General features: G+C 38.1%; 1 pseudogene; it reads left to right on the top strand.

The window, feature by feature from the left end:
- The first annotated feature begins 1,847 nt into the window (after nucleotides 1–1,847).
- Nucleotides 1,848–19,520, top strand: LOC131538952 (zinc finger protein 850-like; annotated as a pseudogene).
- The last annotated feature ends 265 nt before the right edge of the window (nucleotides 19,521–19,785 follow it).

The following is a 19,785-nucleotide window of genomic DNA, read 5'->3' as shown; positions in this document are numbered from 1 at the left end:
CGTCGACTTGATTGCACAGATACTATTTAAACTGAGCTGGACGATGACATCTCTGAATTCAATAATGAAATGCCATTTAACTGAAAATTGAGTGTTTAATCTTGTCGTTTTACATTATTGACACACTATTTTCCTATTTTGATACTGGAAAGTTGCTTTGACACAATCTGTATTGTTAAAAGCGCTATATAAATAAAGGTGACTTGACTTGACTGTACGATACGAAGCATGTTTCTATAGAAGAATAAAACGTCATCAGCTTGCGCTAGTGGTGAACACAAAGAGCATGATAAATCACACTTTAGCAGTTGGATTTTTTTTTTTTTTTATGTGTGCTGAAAAAACGTGGATCGTACCAGCAAACACACTGTGCGATGATCATGCTGTATCGTAGGCTATCTTTGGTTGCAAGACTGTGACAACAGCCGTCTTTGAACCTTTCTCTCTGTACGACACAGGATCACCGTATAGGAGCCACGATCACAGAAATCGCCATGATTGTTTCACGATTATAATATTCAGCCCTCAATTTAATAATTGCCACAGAATGATCACCCGCTATTTTGTTTGAATAAAAGTCCCGTCGTCACCGACGTGCTATGAATTGTGGGGTAGGGTAGGCCGTGAAGGATCCATCTGTCATATCCTTCATTTGCCGGCGAAACAGAGGGCTCATTTGAAGTCGCTTTCAAATTACGGCAGCTTTCGTGGCGTCACGATGACGCAATTGGCCTTCAAATGCACCCTTTGAAGGATGTAGCCTTTGAATTGGGACGCAGCTAATGAGTGTTACAGTTATGATGATTTGATTAGAGCTGCTGAAAATCTGGGCAAATTCCCGTAATTGCTTACATTCTTTGCGTACTTTGTCTTCTAAGGGCGGCCCCCTAAAATCTGTATAAAACTACAACTTTCACTGCTTCAGTCAGTCGTGATGTGAGAGTCTCAATCAAGACTCTAAGATTCACAGTCTCTTGGTCTTGCGTCTGAGATTTTCCTATAGGCGTGACTGGAAATTGTAGGTATTTGATCTTAAAACTTTAGCAACGCTAATATCATAACATTTATGTGTACTTTTTTATATCACTGTGTGCTTGTACAATTTTAGTGTTTCTAACTGGAATATTTTTTTAAAATTTATTTATTTGTTTGGCCAGAAACCTATCCCTTTATGTAAATACATACATCCTTTTTAGTGGATGTATTTGCTTTTTAGTGTGTATTTTTTATTCCATAGAGGGTTTTTATGGGGAGTGAAATCATGTTTGTAAATAAATGTCCAATAATTGAAATATATATATACTGACAATTTTAATCTGGGAAGTATAAAATAGATTTCATTAAATTATTTTAACCATTTTAATTTTAAGAGTTCCTATCAGTCAAAATCAGTATTGTATTCCTTTCCAGTCATGGACTTTTAATGAACTCCTCTTTACCAAGTAAAGCTGAAATTTAATTTATTGTCTTTATATTCTTGGGAGAAAGTGATGGAATAAGATGAATACATTGTCATAAATTAATAAATTAACAGATGGTCAAATCTCTCTGCAACCACAAATTTAATTTTGATGTACAAATTTATTATTAGTTTGAAATATTCAGAAGTTCTTTTCAGTCCTGTAATTTGAAAGCCAGGTGCTGGTGTTTATATTTGATTAAGAATATCACAAATGCTTTGTAGTTTATCATGAACTGAATACTTAACAGTTGTCTATATAAGACTAGGTATAAAGCTCATCTGTATTGATAGCGATTTTAAAATTGCTCTGCAATTAATCTCTTCAATGCATCCTATATATTATAGTTTATATTAGTTTTCTAATGTAAAATCCTTTCATTTTAGCGAAGACTTTTATTTTGGTGTGGCGATGTGACGTCATAAGGCTGCGCCGCGCTCCTGCGTCTGTGATTCGGTTGAAGAAAGGTGTGTGCTTTTAATCATTTAAAGTGTTCAACTCGTTTAAAGAATTGTATATAAATTTGTAAAATGAAATTATTACACAGTTTAACACTGTAATGCTTTACCTATATAGTGAAATCGCCAACACATATGAGTAATATAACACAAAAGGTGCATCTAATTTCTCTCCCTATATCATGAATCAGTTTATCATAAACACGATTTCGGTCACTGGTAATGAGATGAACAGAGCTTTTGAAACTTTTTTGAGTCAACTGAAGAAATGGATTCTTAAAATGATTCAGTGATTAGAAGAGTCTGCTCAAAACAGTGTAAAATACAATAATGACATTAAAAAAAAAAAATCAACTGCAAACGTCCATGAAAGTGGAATTTAGTAAATATAACCTACAAATGAGTAAATACCAAATAGAAATCTTAATGAACCTTCTTGTGTCCCTTTATTTATTTGAGTGCTAGTTTTTTTGTTGTTGTTGTTGTTGTTGTTGTTGTTGTTCTACCAGGTAATTTAAGGCCATTAACTCTTACTCTGACTGACAATCTTACCAGTGCACTGACAACTGAACTAGGGAGTTGATTGAGATGCACCCAGATATTTATTTTGCATTTTTTTCTCTGTTAATTATTCTCATCTTAAACAGGACAAAGTGTCCAAACACACACAAAAAAACTCCTGCTGAAGCAACTGAGATTGAGATCCACATGACACACTATTATAAAGATGGTGTTTATTAAAGAGGAGAGTGAAGACTTGAAGATTGAAGAAGCATTCAGAGTCAAACATGAAGATACTGAGGAACAAACAGGTTGGTTTTCATTCTCAAAGCTGAACTCATTCATGTGATCCTTATTAAAATGTGCAGCTCTACAGCAATGAATGATATTTCTAAAGCTGTGGTTCTTAACTGGTTTGCCCATGGGACCCACATTTCCACATGGTAATTAAGCTATGACCCATATATTCACAAAAATGGATGACCCACACACAAGTACTGTCCCACTTTATTTGACAACTTAACATAAATTGTAAGAATATGACAAATACTGATGAATAAACGGTATAAGTTAAGGCTATTAAAGCAGTCCCAAACTAGTTTTTTTAATGCAGCAAAGTTGGTATGAGCAACCAGAGTCATTTAAAGATGTACAAAATAACACAAAATAGAATTACATTTTGGGGTTATGGAAACCACATTTACCAAGGTAAATACACAGTGCTGACAAGAACTGTTGATGAAACATATGGACACTGATCCTGATGAACAGGGCTGGACTGGAACAAAATAATCAGCCCTGGTTTTTTTGGTCCAAACAGCCCACCACTACAATCACAACTGGTTCAGTGTATAGTGGAGATCAAAATTAGAGAACAATCTTTAATATCCAGGGTGTCAGCGCTCGTTCAGCGCTTATTATTATTATTATTATTATTGTTATTATTTGATTTTATTTATAGGCGCCTTACATGACACTCAAGGACACCTTACAACAAAACAATCAAGAGTAAACAACAATAATCACTATTACAGCCTAACAGACCCAATACAAACAATCACATAAAAGCCTGCCTAAAAAGATGGGTCTTAAGGCGAGATTTGAAAACAATAAGACTTTCACTATTTCACACATCCTGTGGTAACGAATTCCATAAATAAGGAAGTGCATGACTTATGCTGCCTTCACGTGCTATCAGAAACTTCCTATGAAGTCATGATTACGAGCTTGTCGTATTCAAGTGCTTTAATGTCGGAAAGAATAAAATGTAGCATCCCATTGGTTGACAATCATATAAACATTCACCGTGCTATACATGCAGTTTGCTGACAATCCTGGAATTTCGGTCAAGTACATGCTTATTTCACTGCTTATAAAACATACAATATGCTTCGCATGATCGTTCATATCTAGCCTATAAATACACTACTTTGGCGACAAGACAAAGGGATGTAGTTGTTGTGAAAACAGCATTGACAGCATCAATGGTTGTTCCCTCCACCATGTTTAAAGTTTATGACCTGCCCAACTCGGGTATCAAAATTATTTCAGAATTTCCCAGTAGTAAATACGACTTGCGAGGCCGTTCACGTCCAATTTCTGATTAGGAAACTCGTATTTACGATAATTTCGATAGCATGTGAAGGCAGCATAAGGGCTCGAGAGCCCGTAGTAGTTGTGCGAATTTGAGGAAGAACAAGAGTGAGTACAGAAGATGATCTTAGAGTACGAGTAGGAGTGTAGATATGAAGAAGGTCAGATATGTACAAAGGATCAAGATTGAGTGCCTTATACGTAAGAAGTATTTTAAATTCAATGCGGTATTTAACCAGGAGCCAATGCAAGTGTTGAAATATGGGAATAATGTGTTCAGTTATGGGAGTTCTGCAAATAATTAGTCCAGCTGAATTCTGTACTAACTGAAGTTTATAAAGAAGCTTTGAAGGCAGACCATTAAAAAAAAAAAGAGCATTACTATAATCGATTTGGGAAGTGACTAAAGCATCGCTGTGCTCTTTACTGAGAGAGCGGGACGAAGTTGATATTACGTATATGGAAATATGCATAAAGAATGACACTATCGAAGATGACACCCAAACTTTCAACCTGTTTAGACACAGGCACTGGAAAATTATCAATATTTACTGAGGAGCATTTACAGATTTGTTTTTGAGCCAACTAGGATAATTTCAGTCTCACTAGTATTTAGTTTAAGCAGATTTGATGTCAACCAATCTTTAATCTCAGCTACACAATCTGAGAGGATAGACAGAGGAAATGTAGAGGTGGGTTTGGAGGACAGGTAGAGTTGGGTGTCGTTAGCATAGCAGTGAAACTGAATACCAGACTTCTTAAAAATATTCCCAAGAGGTAGAAGATAAATGATAAATAAAAGAGGACCCAAAACTGAGCCCCGAGGAACCCCATTAACATATGAAGGCTTTGATGTAAACTGCTTCAACTGAACAAATTGAGTGCAACCCGTTAGATAAGATCGAAACTAAGTTAGGACAGTACCCATGATTCCAATAGATTCCAATCTGTCCAACAAAATACTGTGCAAGATAGTATCAAATGCTGCCATCAGATCAAGCAAAATAAGTATAGATAGAAGTCCTGAATCAGCAGCAGACAACAAGTCATTGTAAATATTAAGTTATGCAAGACTCAACACTATGATGTGAACAGAAGCCTGATCGAAATTCCTCATATATGTTATTATCAGAAAGATTATCCTGACCCTGAGCAGCGACAACCCTTTCCAATATTTTAGAAAGAAACAGTAGATTTGAAATGAGAGTTGACTCTTTCTTTTGAGAGACAATAACTTTATACACGGTGCACTTTCAGATTTAAAACTTTGCAAGATGTTTTCATTCACTTTTAGCTGTGTTACCTTTCATGCAGTGTGTAATTCATGCAGTCATATTCATATTAATTCAAGGCCAGTACAGTTTATTCTCTGTGAAGGCTGACCAAGTCGATACTGTCAGTGGTCAGTGTGTCTAGTAAGCACTCTAGCCACTGCATTTTAACCCAGCTAGAGCTTATTTGTTGATCCTAAGCTAGGGCTTATTTGTCAGTTCTAAGGGGAAATAAGCCAACTGTCTGCCAACATGAGTTTATAGCAGTGAATTGGAAAACAAGCAGATTTTGAAGTAGAGTATTGTTTGTATCGTTAATTTTGTGGTGAAAGTAGCCGATTTGGTTGGTTTGTATTTTTGCGTTGTTTCTCTCCATTTTTATGTTCCTACTGCAACAGTGACTATCAATAACTTGTCCGTCAATTCATTTATTTTTGTTGTTGTTAATCCATCAGCTCTGTGTCTGCTTTGATTATTTCTTCATTGGGGAAGTCTAAGCTACACAGGTTATTCAGAAGACTGAACAGGATTCCTAAAATACATTTGAACTCAGGCCCTTCGTATAACTAACTTACCTTTGGTAGGCAGAAATGGGCTACAAATGTAACAGGAATGAGATCCAGGTTTCTGGAGAGATCAAGGTTTTTGTGGTTGTGAAAAATGTAAGACTGAGTGAGGATCATTGGTTTAACTGTAAAATCTAATGATATTGGGTCACTAACATTTGTGTGTAATATTTCATATTTGTAGGAGAACTTCTCACCAAAAAAGTCCTCCTAATTCACAGTACATGCATTGCACACACAGATTTGTTCATAACTTGATTCTAATGTTAATTAATTTAGCGTGCTCTAAAGGTCAGTCATTTACATAAAACGCACCCAAACCAACTGCGTATAAGGGCTTTCCGCACAACATTTCTATTAGTCTTTCATCACTCTCAGCAAACAAGTAACACTCTGTACTAAAGATGTATTCTAGCCTGAAATATAACTAAATATACACCCCCTGACTTATAATAACTTATTAATAAAGTCATCTGGAATGGCAAAGAAAGCATTCTTGCAGGACTCCCAGAGTTCATCAAGATTCTTTGGTTTCATCTTCAATGCCTCCTCCTTCATCTTACCCCAGACATGCTCAATAATGTTCATGTCTGGTGACTGGGCTGGCCAATCCTGGAGCACCTTGACCTTCTTTGCTTTCAGGAACTTTGATGTGGAGGCTGAAGTATGAGACGGAGCGCCATCCTGCTGAAGAATTTGCCCTCTCCTGTGGTTTGGAATGTAATGGGCAGCGAGAATGTCTTGATACCTCAGGCTGTTGATGTTGCCAACCACTGTGCAGATCTCTCGCATGCCCCCATACTGAATGTAACCCCAAACCATGATTTTTCCTCCACCGAACTTGACTGTTTTCTGTGTGAATCTTGGGTCCATGCGGGTTCCAATAGGTCTTCTGCAGTATTTGCGACGATTGGGATGCAGTTCAATAGATGATTCATCGGAAAAATCAACCTTCTGCCACTTTTCCACAGTCCATCCTTCCTGCAAGCTGTGGGCCTTGGCAAATGCAACACGATTTTTTAGTTGTCTTCTGTTTAATGCTGGTTTCTGAGCACTAATTCGGCCATTGAGACCACCGCGTGAGAGAATTCAAACTGTTCTTGTAGATACAGGGGTTTCTGGTGACCAGTTGTTATGTAGCTCTGCTGCAATTGAAAAAGGGCTGGCCCTGGACTGTCGAACCAAGAAACGGTCCTCTCGAACAGTTGTCTTACGGGGTCTGCCTGACCTGGGCCTGTCAATGAACTTCACCAGTTTCTTCAAATCTTTTTCTTATCCTCTCCACTTGACGTTTATATGCATTAAAGATGTCTGCCACCTCAGCAGGAGACTTGGTCTTCAGGCTCTTGATGATCAGCACTTTGGTCTGTGGTTGAATCTTTGGCATGCTGTCAGAGGTCAGGATGCATTTCAAATGAAGGTTGGGTGTGCTGGGGTTCTTCTTCTACACACCTGGGAGTGTGTTAATTACAGTATTTGTCACAGGTGACACTCTAATCTGTGATTGGTTGAATTCTTTAAAGATGTGACAAGACTTTTGTCTAAGCAAAGTCTGACCTTTCTGTCCTAATTAAATAATTAAAAATCAAGGCATGATAAGATTTTATTTTGGTAAAATAAGCGTAATCTAGAGGCCTTTGCCTTTCATATAAGCCACTTCTGATTCCAAATGATCAACTAGAAGTCAAGTTATTATTTGTTGTTCCTACAACTTGAATAGGCGACAAGACTTTTGTCAGGGGGTGTATATAGTTATAATCATAAGATAGTTATATTTATATAAGGTGACCCGGAGTATGTTTGTTTCTCGTGTACATGTGTTTTCAGTAGTTCATACGGTTTTTTTCCCCCTAAATTAGAAGAAATAGTAGTATAAAAGTTTTTGTTGAATCTTGATTTGTTTGTGAAAATATTCATAGACCGACGTCAGACACAAATTTGCACATACACTTGCATATCAAATAAGGCAGAGGATCTAATACTGAGCCCTGTGGCACCCCATTGTGTTTGATGGGGACACTTAACTTGATTGCTCATATACTATTTAAACTGAACTGAGCTGGACGATGACATCACTGAATTCAATAATGAAATGCCTTTAACTGAAAATTGAGTGTTTAATCTTGTCATTTTACATTATTGACAAACCATTTTCCTATTTCGATATTGTGAAGTTGCTTTGACACAATCTGTATTGTTAAAAGAGCTATATAAATAAAGGTGACTTGACTTGATGAGATGTCTCTTCATTTACACAAGCACAGTGCTGTAGCGGTCTTATATACAAGACTTAAACCATGCTAATTCTCATTCACAAATGCCAAAATATTTCTTAAGCTAATCTAGAGAATGTTATACTTTATATTGTCATAAGATCTAACAGCACCTGAAGAAATGTATGTAGCCTAAGTATATAACAAAAACTTGCTGAACGTGCAGTTCGGTAATGCGATATATCACGATAATGAATAATAAATATACACAATATTGTTATCGTGGGCACTCTAAAATACAGAGAATACTTATGTATTACAAATTATTCAGAATTTTGAATGCATTTTAAGAGTACTTTTCCCATCAACTGGTCACAACACCGGTGTAAGCTGCGTCAAGGACATATGCACACTTTGATGTAAACAAGCATGAATGAGAAGCGCATGGCGGAACGTGTTAAGGAGAGGTGCTGAATTCAGGCGCACATACACTGTCTGACAGCAGATGGCGCTGAACAGCAAAAATGCAGCAGTTACCCCAGAAACAAACAGCTGTGCTACTTTCAGTATGTCGTAAATAGAATGAGGCATCAGTTTACTGTCGGGGATTTGTTGTGTTATGCTGCGCCGCCTCCAGTGTAGTCAGTCAGCATCACTGATTATAATGGGCTCTATAGTATGTTGTCGTGTCGCGCTGCTCGTGTCCGGTGTAGACAAGGTGAGAGCCACGCAGATTCATGCCTGAAATGACAATCTTTTCACACAAAATTAACAATGCTGCGCATGTTAAATAAATACCATTTCTCCCGGCTTTCTGGAGCGCTTGAGAGCTCACGATATTACTCCTTGAGGTGAAAAGCGGTCTCATGATATCAGTATAAAGTTGAGTTTGTGGTAAAGCCTTTGATAGTGCTTGCATTATATTGTTCGGTCTTATTGCATGTGCTGTTTGTTTGGGTTTCATTTGGGAACGCATATGAAGTCTGACACGCTTCGTGTTGCACTGTTATCATTTACAAGCGTGAAGCACGTCTGCATCTCAGCAGCTCCATCGACAAAGCTTGTGTCCAAATATGAAAATTAAATGGATTTAAAAGCCGTTGAATCACACTAAAATGAAACATCACCAGGCCATTGGCGCCCTCTGCAGGTATTTGTTAATACATAATGTACTTATGTTGGTTATATTCATGTTGTATGTAGGCACATTACATTATGTATTTTAACAGTGTTGTTCAATAAAACCATGTAATTACTTGGTTTTGATACTTTATTTGAACCAACACGTAACTTTGCCATGGTATCTTTTAAATGTTAAAGTGCCCACAGTCATTGCATGCTTTGCTTGTGCTGTACCATTTTGTTTTATTAGTTTGTATTATAATTTGAAAGATAACAACAATATTGTTTGATAAGTGAGATCTCTGATTTTAGTCCTTGAAAACCAAAAAAATAGTGCTTAAAGTCCTTGAAAGTCCTGGAATTTCATTTAGCAGTTTTTGTATGAACCCTGTTTAAATGTGATTTTATGCAAATAAGTTAATACTGTGTTATATTTTAAACACAAATACACAAGTTTTTGCTCAATTTTGCAGAAAACATTACCTTTAAAGTCATAGCAGAATTGTTGAGTGTCTCCAAGAAACAGCGGTGTTTAGTTTCTGAATGAATCAGCTATTTGATCGAATCAAATGAAGACGTTTAACGCCACCTGCTGGCAGATTTAGTTTCTTATTTAGTGTATCATTTCATAATAATAATAATAATAATAACATTAAAGGGTAGTTCAAAAATAGCTTTTAAATGATCTTTTGTGCATATTTTTACAGTCAAATTTATTTTGCGATTAATTCGATTAAAAGTTTTAATCGACTGACATCCCTAATGCATTGTTGTATCACACATAGCACTCATTAAGTATATACAGTTCTGTAAATTGATATGAAGAAGATTTGGTGAATTGTGTGTCCATTTTGTGTGAACGCATGAAACCACAAAGAAAAAACGGTTTGGTCAATCTGCGGTAGTCAGTGGTCGTTTACACTTGAAGGGTTAGTTCACCCAAAAATTAAAATTAGCCTGTTATTTACTCACCGTCAAGCCATCCTAGGTGTATATGACTTTCGTCTTTCAGACAAATCCAAATCGCAGTTATATTAAAAATTGTCCTGGCACTTCTAAGCTCTATCATTGCAGTGGGCGGGTGTTTCTGTTCAACAGTCTAAAACACATTAAATAAAGTGCGCACATCCATAATAAAACATGCCTCACACGGCTCCGGGGGTGAATAAAGGCCTACTGTAGCGAATCCATGCATTTTTGTAAGAAAAATATCCATATTTCAAATGTAATAAACACTTCTCTATCACTTCTGCCATCTGTCATATGCAGAAGCAGTTCCGGCAGATGACGTAGGACATCAGTGTTGCATAATTAGTGACAAATGCAGAGAGAGAACAAAACAAAATGATGGTAACGAATTAGAAGTACAAACTGAGGATTTTTAAAGGAAAATGTCAGAGAATTTCAATATAATCCAAGAGGAGACTGATTTTCCTTTGCTTCCTTAGCTTCTGTAAACAAACTCGCAAGACTAGCATATTTCAGAGGCACGTGCACGCGATGTATGCATCCTACGTCATCCGCCGGAACAGCGTACGACAGTCAGCAGAAGTGAGAGAAAAGTGTTTATTATGTTTGAAATATGGATATTTTTCGTATGAAAACGCATGGAAACGCTACAGGAGGCCTTTATTCACCCCCCGGAGCCGTCGATCTTTGTCGCCTCTAGTTCTTTGAACTTGGCATGGTGTGTCCTGGCCTTTAGGTCTCAAAATAAAGGACTGTGATCAGTGAAAGAGCACATGGTGATTGGATCAATCTTTTATCAATGGAATGCCGAAATCATCATTCCGCCCTTCCACAAATGATAAGTCCATTTAAAACAGTCCATTTTAAATGAGCATTGGCCCACAGGACTGTAGCAAATTTGCTCAAAAGGGAAATATTTATAACCAATTATAACTGGTTATAATTAATAATACATATTTAGATTTGATCTTAGAATGAACTGTAGCAGAATCGATATTACAATTATTTGATCTGGCCGTCCACCGAGCAGACAATATAATCATTTATCAATTCTAGGAAAGATTATTTTCCTGGCCAAGGAAGAATAGCTTTCCTACTTTATGCAGTACTAGCAGTAGTTTAGCATGTAGCAAGGAGCAACATTCAGTGACTTTGAGTTGTGAGCAGTACACAGAGACAAATCAATTGTGAATATAAGGGATTTAATAAATGAAACTATAGCTAACATACAACTAAACTAAGCAAAACACATATATACATAATGAAGGAAAGAAAGAGAGAAAAACAAAAGAATGGCAGTATTTCGCATCAATTAACCACAACCTAATGAGAATCATCAAAGAATCAAAAAAGGGGCTCAAACTTAAACACACATCTAAATAGTGGTAAACAGTTACTTGCATTGGTTTTGTTGCTGAACAAGAGGTTCTCGATGATTTCCTTAGGATTGAGCTGGAGGTTTTCCTCTGGTTCTTCTGAAGATAGGAATGTCCATAGCGAATTGACGAAAGTTACTTGAAGATAAAAACTGCCAGAAAATCTAACTCAAGAGGAGAGTTTTGAAGAGTCTTTGAGAGTGTCCGTCTCAAGCAGGGTTTTGAGCAATGATTAGTCTGAGTTAGAGACTTTTGATAGTTCCTAGCCACACCCACCTTTTGGGTGGAATGGCCAATCAGAGGCATGAATTTTGAGCGGGAGAAACTTTCTTTGTCTCTGGTTATGGCCCATTTGCATGTTTATTGCTGGTCTGGAGAGTTGGTGCAGTTTTAATTCAAAGTATAGTAGAAATTGTATGATGCATTTCACGATCACATAGTGTACATCATTGTTTGACCTGTTCCCTAAACGGGATCTGTTCGCCTCTAGGTGGCGTTTTTCTCTTGTCTGTTTGCAGGGTGGAAACGAGCGGCAGGTGCAGTGGATCTCTGATGATGAGTTGACTGATTTAAGGATCTCTGTCCTACAGTGCAATGTACCCCATTTGAGCTTGACTTCTCTCCAGCACCAGACTTTGAGCCTTCTTTAATTGTTTTCTTTTCTCTTCCCCTTGTGGGGTTTATTTTTAGGATAATTTACTTTAATAAATGTTTATTTCGAGTTAACTGATTTTGTGCGTGGCCTCCCCATTATTGTTACGCTGCCCTAAGCCTGGTAGTTTGTAACAAGGAATAAAGAGAAGATCATTTTGATACCAAGAAAGAAACCTCTAGAAGACATTAAAGCAGAGATGCACTCATACACCTGAATATAAGCGTTTAGAGTCTAACTAATACAAATAAAGAGTTGTAATTAGGCTAATATAATAGAAACATACATTCAAAACATGCATATACCAGATACATTTATAAATGCTTAATTATTGCCTAAATAAATAAAATCTATTTATGTGTGTTCGTGATGTGTATTGTATTTGTGGAAGTAGGCCACTGGTCCCTGGCACCGGGGGTCATTTATTTCCAATGAAGTCCGATGGGGAGACCAGAGAGTTGATCTGTTTAGTGATAGTGGGGGAAACCCATTGGCAATTTAGTAACCATATAAGTGTAGAATGTGGGGCCAGGTCTGTAATTTATATGCAAATGTCAAAAGGCTAAAAGGGTCTCTTAAAACAAAGCCCCAATGATCATCACTGATCCTAAGCAGACACTTCTACAGGACACTACGGTGCTTCTGGACCATGTTCACATTTGGCTTCCTTTTTGCATGATAGAACTTTAGTTGGCATCTGCAGATGGCACGGTGGATTGTGTTTACCGACAGTGGTTTCTGGAAGTATTCCTGGGCCCATTTAGTAATGTCAATGACAGAATCATGCCGATGAGTGATGCAGTGTCGTCTGAGGACCCGAAGACCACGGGCATCCAACAAAGGTCTTCGGACTTGTCCCTTACGCACAGAGATTTCTCCAGTTTCTCTGATTCTTTTGATGATGTTATGCACTGTAGATGATGAGATTTGCAAAGCCTTTGCAATTTGATGTTGAGGAACGTTGTTTTTAAAGTATTCCACAATCTTTACGCACTCTTTCACAGATTGGAGAGCCTCTGCCTACTCTAAGACATCCCATATATGTTACAGACCTGATGTCAATTAACTTAATTAGTTGCTAGATACTCTCCCGGCTGAATCTTTTCAAAATTTCTTGCTTTCAGCCCTTTGTTGCCCCTGTGCCAACTTTTTTGAGCCCTGTAGCAGGCATCAAATTTGAAATGAGCTCATTTAGTGGATAAGTGTAAAATATCTCTGTTTAAACATGTATGTTCTCTGTGTTCTATTGTGAATAAAATATTGTCTCATGTGATTTGAAAATCTTTTAGTTTTCATTTTATTCAAATTTAAAAAAACGTCCCAACATTTCCGGAATTCGGGTTGTAGAAAGAATGCAAGATCGATTTGAAGTGGGTTTTGGCTGAATGCATTTTGCAATGACATCACATGAAACCTCAGGTCCAAAATCTGTGGCAATTTAGAAAAATTGAAAGCTCCTCTGAATTATGTGGAGTTGGTTGATTTTGTGTTAAATCACATCAATCACAAAATCCTGGTAGGACTGTTTAAGCATGGTGTGATGTTGGTAACTGCCATGTTTCATAAGGGTTTGATAAATGCCAGATTGAAATGTATTTGGATCATTTCCGGAAGAAAGTAAAGAGTTAATCTTGAGAAGAGGATTACAGGCAACCCATCTTTCAGTAGCTTGTTACAAGCATACATGTTGCTGGTTTTGATGCTTTACATGTCTGAATGTATTGATGTATGTTGCTTCGTGCCATTAAAAAAGGATTAACTTGTTTTGTTCTGTTTTTGCTTTAGACTTCATGCTCCTGAAAGAGAAAAGTAAAGAACTAAATGAAGTGGAAGACAAAGATCAGTATGAGAAACATTTTACTGGAGAAAGTTTTAGTTGCTCACAAACGAGAGCTCAAAAGACAGGAGCTAAAAGCCATTTCATCTGCCAACAATGTGGAAAGAGTTTCACTAAAAAAGAAACCCTTAAAGTCCACATGAGAATTCACACTGGAGAGAAACCTTACACCTGCCAGCAGTGTGGAAAAAGTTATGTTAAAAGTGGAACCCTTCAAAGGCACATGAGAATTCACACTGGAGAGAGACCTTACACCTGCCAACAGTGTGGAAAGAGTTTTACTGATAGAGCAAACCGTAATGCTCACATGAGAATTCACACCGGAGAGAAGCCTTACATCTGCAAACTGTGTGGAAATAGTTTCATTCGAAAAGGAAGCCTAGATTGCCACATGAGAATTCATACTGGAGAGAAACCTTACACCTGCCAACAGTGTGGAAAGAGTTTTAGTCAAAAAGGAAACCTCAAAGTTCACATTAGTGTTCACACTGGAGAGAGCCTTTTCAACTGCCATCATTGTGGTAAAAGTTTCACTATAAATGGAAACCTTGAAGTCCACATGAGAATTCACAATGGAGAAAAGCCATTCATATGTCCTAAGTGTGGAAAGAGTTTCTGTCAAAAAGGTAACCTCAAAGGCCACATGAGTGTTCACACGGGTGAAGAACTAAATGAAATGGAAGAAAAAGATCAGTCTGAGAAACATGATTTTACTGGAGAAAGTTTTAGTTGCTCACAAACGAAACTGGCAACACATAAGAGAGCTCAAAAGACAGGAGCTATAAGTCATTTCTTCTGCCAACAATGTGGAAAGAGTTTTACTAAAAAAGACACCCTTAAAGTCCACATGAGAATTCATACTGGAGAGAAACCTTACACCTGCCAACAGTGTGGAAAGAGTTTTACTGATAGAGCAAACCGTAATGCTCACATGAGAATTCACACCGGAGAGAAGCCTTACACCTGCCTACAGTGTGGAAAAAGTTTAATTACAAATGGAACCCTTCAGAGGCATATTAAAATTCACACTGGAGAGAAACCTTACACCTGCCAACAGTGTGGAAAGAGTTTTACTGAAAGAGCAAACTGTAATGCTCACATGAGAATTCACACCGGAGAGAAGCCTTACACCTGCAAACTGTGTGGAAATAGTTTCATTCGAAAAGGAAGCCTAGAGAGCCATATGAGAATTCATACTGGAGAGAAACCTTACACCTGCCAACAGTGTGGAAAGAGTTTTAGTCAAAAAGGAAACCTCAGAGTTCACATGCGTGTTCACACTGGTGAGAAAAGTGAAGAACTAAATGAAATGGAAGAAAAAGATCAGTCTGAGAAACATGATTTTACTGGAGAAAGTTTTAGTTGCTCACAAACTAAACAGGCAACACAAAAGAGAGCTCAAAAGACAGGAGCTAGAAGTCATTTCTTCTGCCAACAATGTGGAAAGAGTTTCACTAAAAAAGACACCCTTAAAGTCCACATGAGAATTCACACCGGAGAGAAACCTTACACCTGCCAACAGTGTGGAAAAAGTTTCATAAAAAGTGGAACCCTTCAAAGGCATATTAGAATACACACTGGAGAGAAACCTTACACCTGCCAACAGTGTGGAAAGAGTTTTACTGAAAGAGCAAACCGTAATGCTCACATGAGAATTCACACCAGAGAGAAGCCTTACACCTGCAAACTGTGTGGAAAGAGTTTTTGTCAAAAAGGAAACCTGAAAGTCCACGAGTGTTCACACCGGAGAGAGCCTTTTCAACTGCCAACAACGTGGAAACAGTTTCAGATGCAAAATAACACTTAACCACACAAAGATTCACTCAAGAACAGTTTTAATATGTTATCAGTGTAAAAGGCGTTTCACAGACAGGAAACTCTGTTACAATTGTGTAATAAGAGAGAAGCATTTCACTTGCCGTCACTGTGGAAAATCTGGCTCAGACAAAGTAAACCTTGGGATTAACATGAGAATTCACCATGGAGAGAACCCTTTCAGGAAAGCTTAACAGATTTGGTGTAAACAGAAAATAAATACAAATACAAAACACAAAAATAGTAAAAGCAGGCCCAGTACTCTTTATTTATGTTACCTCCCTGACCCTAGACTGGGGTTGTAACAAATGACTTAATTCACTTAGCAGAATTATTTTTTCTAATATACTTACTTACCTTACAATGGTAATTTCAGGGAATTTGCAAAAGGAATATAGTCCTTTTTTATGCTTTTCTTGTGGACAAAGATAATAACAATGTCACCAATAATGACAATAACAAATTTTCATTGACTTAATTCAATGTGGACAGCAAGACGTACATGAAAAAGAACTATATACATAATGTCAGTGATAAAACTCATATTCCCATATTCCTTAGATGACATCTTAGTAAACGCTCCTATCCTATATACATCACTTTAGTTTTAATAATGGAGATCAGACTATTGTGTATTGGGTTCCAGTGGACAATGGTTGAAATTTTTGCTCTATTAATTAAATCAGTGGATCGCTTCAAACGAACAATATCTATAAAATAGGACAGCCATTGCTGTTTTGACGGAATTAGGAGGAAACCAAAAACTAATAATCGTTTTCTTTGCAGCTGTTAACCCTGAGAAGAAAGTTTGTTTTTGGATTAAGGTCAGAGTTACTGAAGCATCATTATTAAGAAGGAAGAGACAAGGTTCCGGATGAATCGTCAGTTCCAAAAATTGTGATAAGATTGCAGAGACGTTAATCCAAAAATTGAAGATCAGGGGACATTTTCAGAATATATGAAAAAAACTGCCTGTTGCCTCGTTGTTACATTTGACACAAACAGGAGAAGAAATAAGTTTCATTCTAAAACGTTTCAGGGGTCTATAATATATTCTATGAACTACATTATAGCTTATCAACTGGTGGGCAGGATTTTTAGACTAGGCTGAAATATTTTGCCATATTAATTCCCAATCAAAACTCTCTGTCCCAGATACGAGTAATACCAAGTTTTCCACATTTCTCCATGACAAGACTGCCATAAATAAGAGAAACCTTGATAGTTTTCACCTTTAAGGTTTCAAACCAGTGAGCTATGGGGTGAGATGTCAAAGGTCTGTCCCAGGGAACCCCATACGCTTTAAATGAAGATCTCAACTGCAAATAGAAGCATGAGAAACCCAGCAAATTATAACAAGACTGCAGATCAAAGAATGTCCTTAGACCTCTCTCATCATAAATATTCTCTAGAGCAGGGGTTCCCAACCCTGTTCCTGGAGATTTACCTTCCTGCAGTGTTCAGTTCCAACCCTGATCAAATACACCTGTCTGTAATTATCAAGTGCTCCTTGAGATCCTAATTAGTTCGTTCAGTTGTGCTTGGTTAGGGTTGGAGCTGAACTCTGCAGGAAGATAGATCTCCAGGAACAGGGTTGGGCACCCCTGCTCTAGATTGTTAAAAATCCCATGGCACTTCTCGTAAAGAGTAGGGGTATAACCCCAGTGTCCTGGCCAAATTACAGCCACTGGCCTCTGACCATCATGGCCTCCTAATAATCCCCATCCACTGAATTGGCTCTCTCCTCTCCACCTGTAGCTGGTGTGTGGTGAGCGCACTGGCGCCGTTGTACTGTGGCTGCCGTCGCATCATCCAAGTGGATGCTGCAAACTGGTGGTGGTTGAGGCAAGACCCCCACACATGATTGTAAAGTGCTTTGGGTGTACAGTAATACGCAATAAAGCACTATTTAAAATGCATCATTCATTCGTTCTCACGCGAATTCTCTCATCATAAACAACAAAGTGCAGATGTACGTTTGATGTAAGAGATTTATTCATAAGACCGTGTATAGACAGCTTTACTGATTATAAGGGGAGTTTTTTGAGAGTGCTTAAACTTGCGCTAGACTTAAGTCAGTCATAATGTTCTTTCACAATGTAAATGTTCTTTGCTCGCATTCTGTGTAATTTACTCGCTGTTTGAATAACTGTGGAAGGTACAATTAATAAAAAAGATTATTTATTACCTCACCAGAGAATATCCTCCTTCACAACGTCATCAAGCTTCGCCTTTGTTATTGTTTTGAAAATCTAACCTCTAGTGGCAAAAAATTACATATTGTGCCTTTAATGACCACAGAGAGTCAGGACCTCGGTTTAACGTCTCATCCGAAAGACGGTGCTTTTTGACAGTATAGACGGTTTCATCAGGCGCACGCGCCTGGACCTAAGTTAACTTCCGGTCTGTGTTTGTTTATCGGTCTTGTTAGTGGCGCCGGCTACAAATGCAGTTAAAGTTAAAGTGATGAGTAATGAAGTTGGGCTCAGGTTGTTGTGCTGTGGGATGTGTTTCACATACATTTATTTATTTGTGGCGACCCACCATGATATCAAAACTGACCGATTTTCCAAAAGGCTTCGTTGAATAAACATGAGCACGTAACGCATGTTTAAAAATCAAAACGAGGCGCGGGTGTTTTTATATCACTGTATTTCTGAAGGAACACTGTCTTTAGAAAATGTTCGATGTCATTTTCATTTCATCTGGCATGTTATATGCCTGATAAAGCAGCGTTTGTAAGCTCAGCGCTGCTTTGTGTAACGTAAAGCCCAACAGCCGTTTCCGGGGAAACCTCTAGTTCTCCCACTTTAAAGCGCCTTTTTAATAAGTCCGTCCAAGTACTTATCGCTGCATCTCAGTCCGTCTGATTTACGCAACAAACATATTTTGCTTGTTATCAAAACATAATCTACTCTAGAGGGACTTAGCTGTTGTTACTGATCGTATTTGGATGTCTACCGGAAGTTAAGTTAGGGCCACAAAAGCGCGCATGCGCAGTAACGTTTGTTTATGTTGTTGCCGTCTATAGTGTCCCCATCACTATACTGGGGCGTTAGGACCCACACAGACTGCAGGGTGAGCACCCCCTGCTGGCCTCACTAACACCTCTTCCAGCAGCAACCTAGTTTTCCCAGGAGGTCTCCCACCCAGGTACTAACCAGGCTCAACCCTGCTTAGCTTCAGTGGGCAACCAGTCTTGGGCTGCAGGGTGATATCAGCTGAATTCAGTCAGCCAGTGCGTCCAGTGAACTAAAAACTCATCTGAATGCCTCTGATTTGCACTCATAAGCCCAAGAAATTCTTGTGTAATTGGTTATAATGTGCAACACTGTAAAAATACATTAAAAAATCATGGCGCAACATTGAACAGATCTAAATTTATTGCTGCGGTCAGCACTTTTAATTTTCATTTTATTTGCGACAGCCGTAATGGATTTAGTTTAACTGTACTGCAGCATTTGTGTCTGTGTGTTCTACAAGCAGAAGCTGGGGATATGCGGATATTACATCATTGATAGGCGACAATGACCAGGGACGAGTCATTATTTAAAGGGGTCATATGATGCGATTTCAAGTTTTCCTTTCTCTTTGGAGTGTTACAAGCTGTTTATACATAGATAAGATACCTAAAGTTGCAAAGACTAAAGTTTCAAACCCAAAGAGATATTCTTTATAAAAGTTGACTCGTCCACACCCCCCCCCCCAAAACGGCTCATTCAAACACGCCCCCTCACATGTCTACGTCACGATGTGGAAATATTTGCGCAATGCCGCCCAAATGTTCACGCAAAGAAAGAAGGCGTGGTTTCAGTGACCGCAGTAGTGTTGATGCAGCCATGTCAGGGAGACGCTGTGTGAAAGCAAAAGCACTTTATTTGGCCTTCCCAAAGTAAATGCAATTAGGAATCATTGGTTAAGATTTGTTTACAGCACAACCCGAATGTTCGAA

The sequence above is a fragment of the Onychostoma macrolepis genome, chromosome 04 (assembly GCF_012432095.1).
Source record: "Onychostoma macrolepis isolate SWU-2019 chromosome 04, ASM1243209v1, whole genome shotgun sequence".
In the NCBI taxonomy this organism is placed as follows: Eukaryota; Metazoa; Chordata; class Actinopteri; order Cypriniformes; family Cyprinidae; genus Onychostoma; species Onychostoma macrolepis.
Note: the sequence above shows the minus strand (reverse complement) of the source record. Positions and strands in the feature narration are given on the sequence as shown.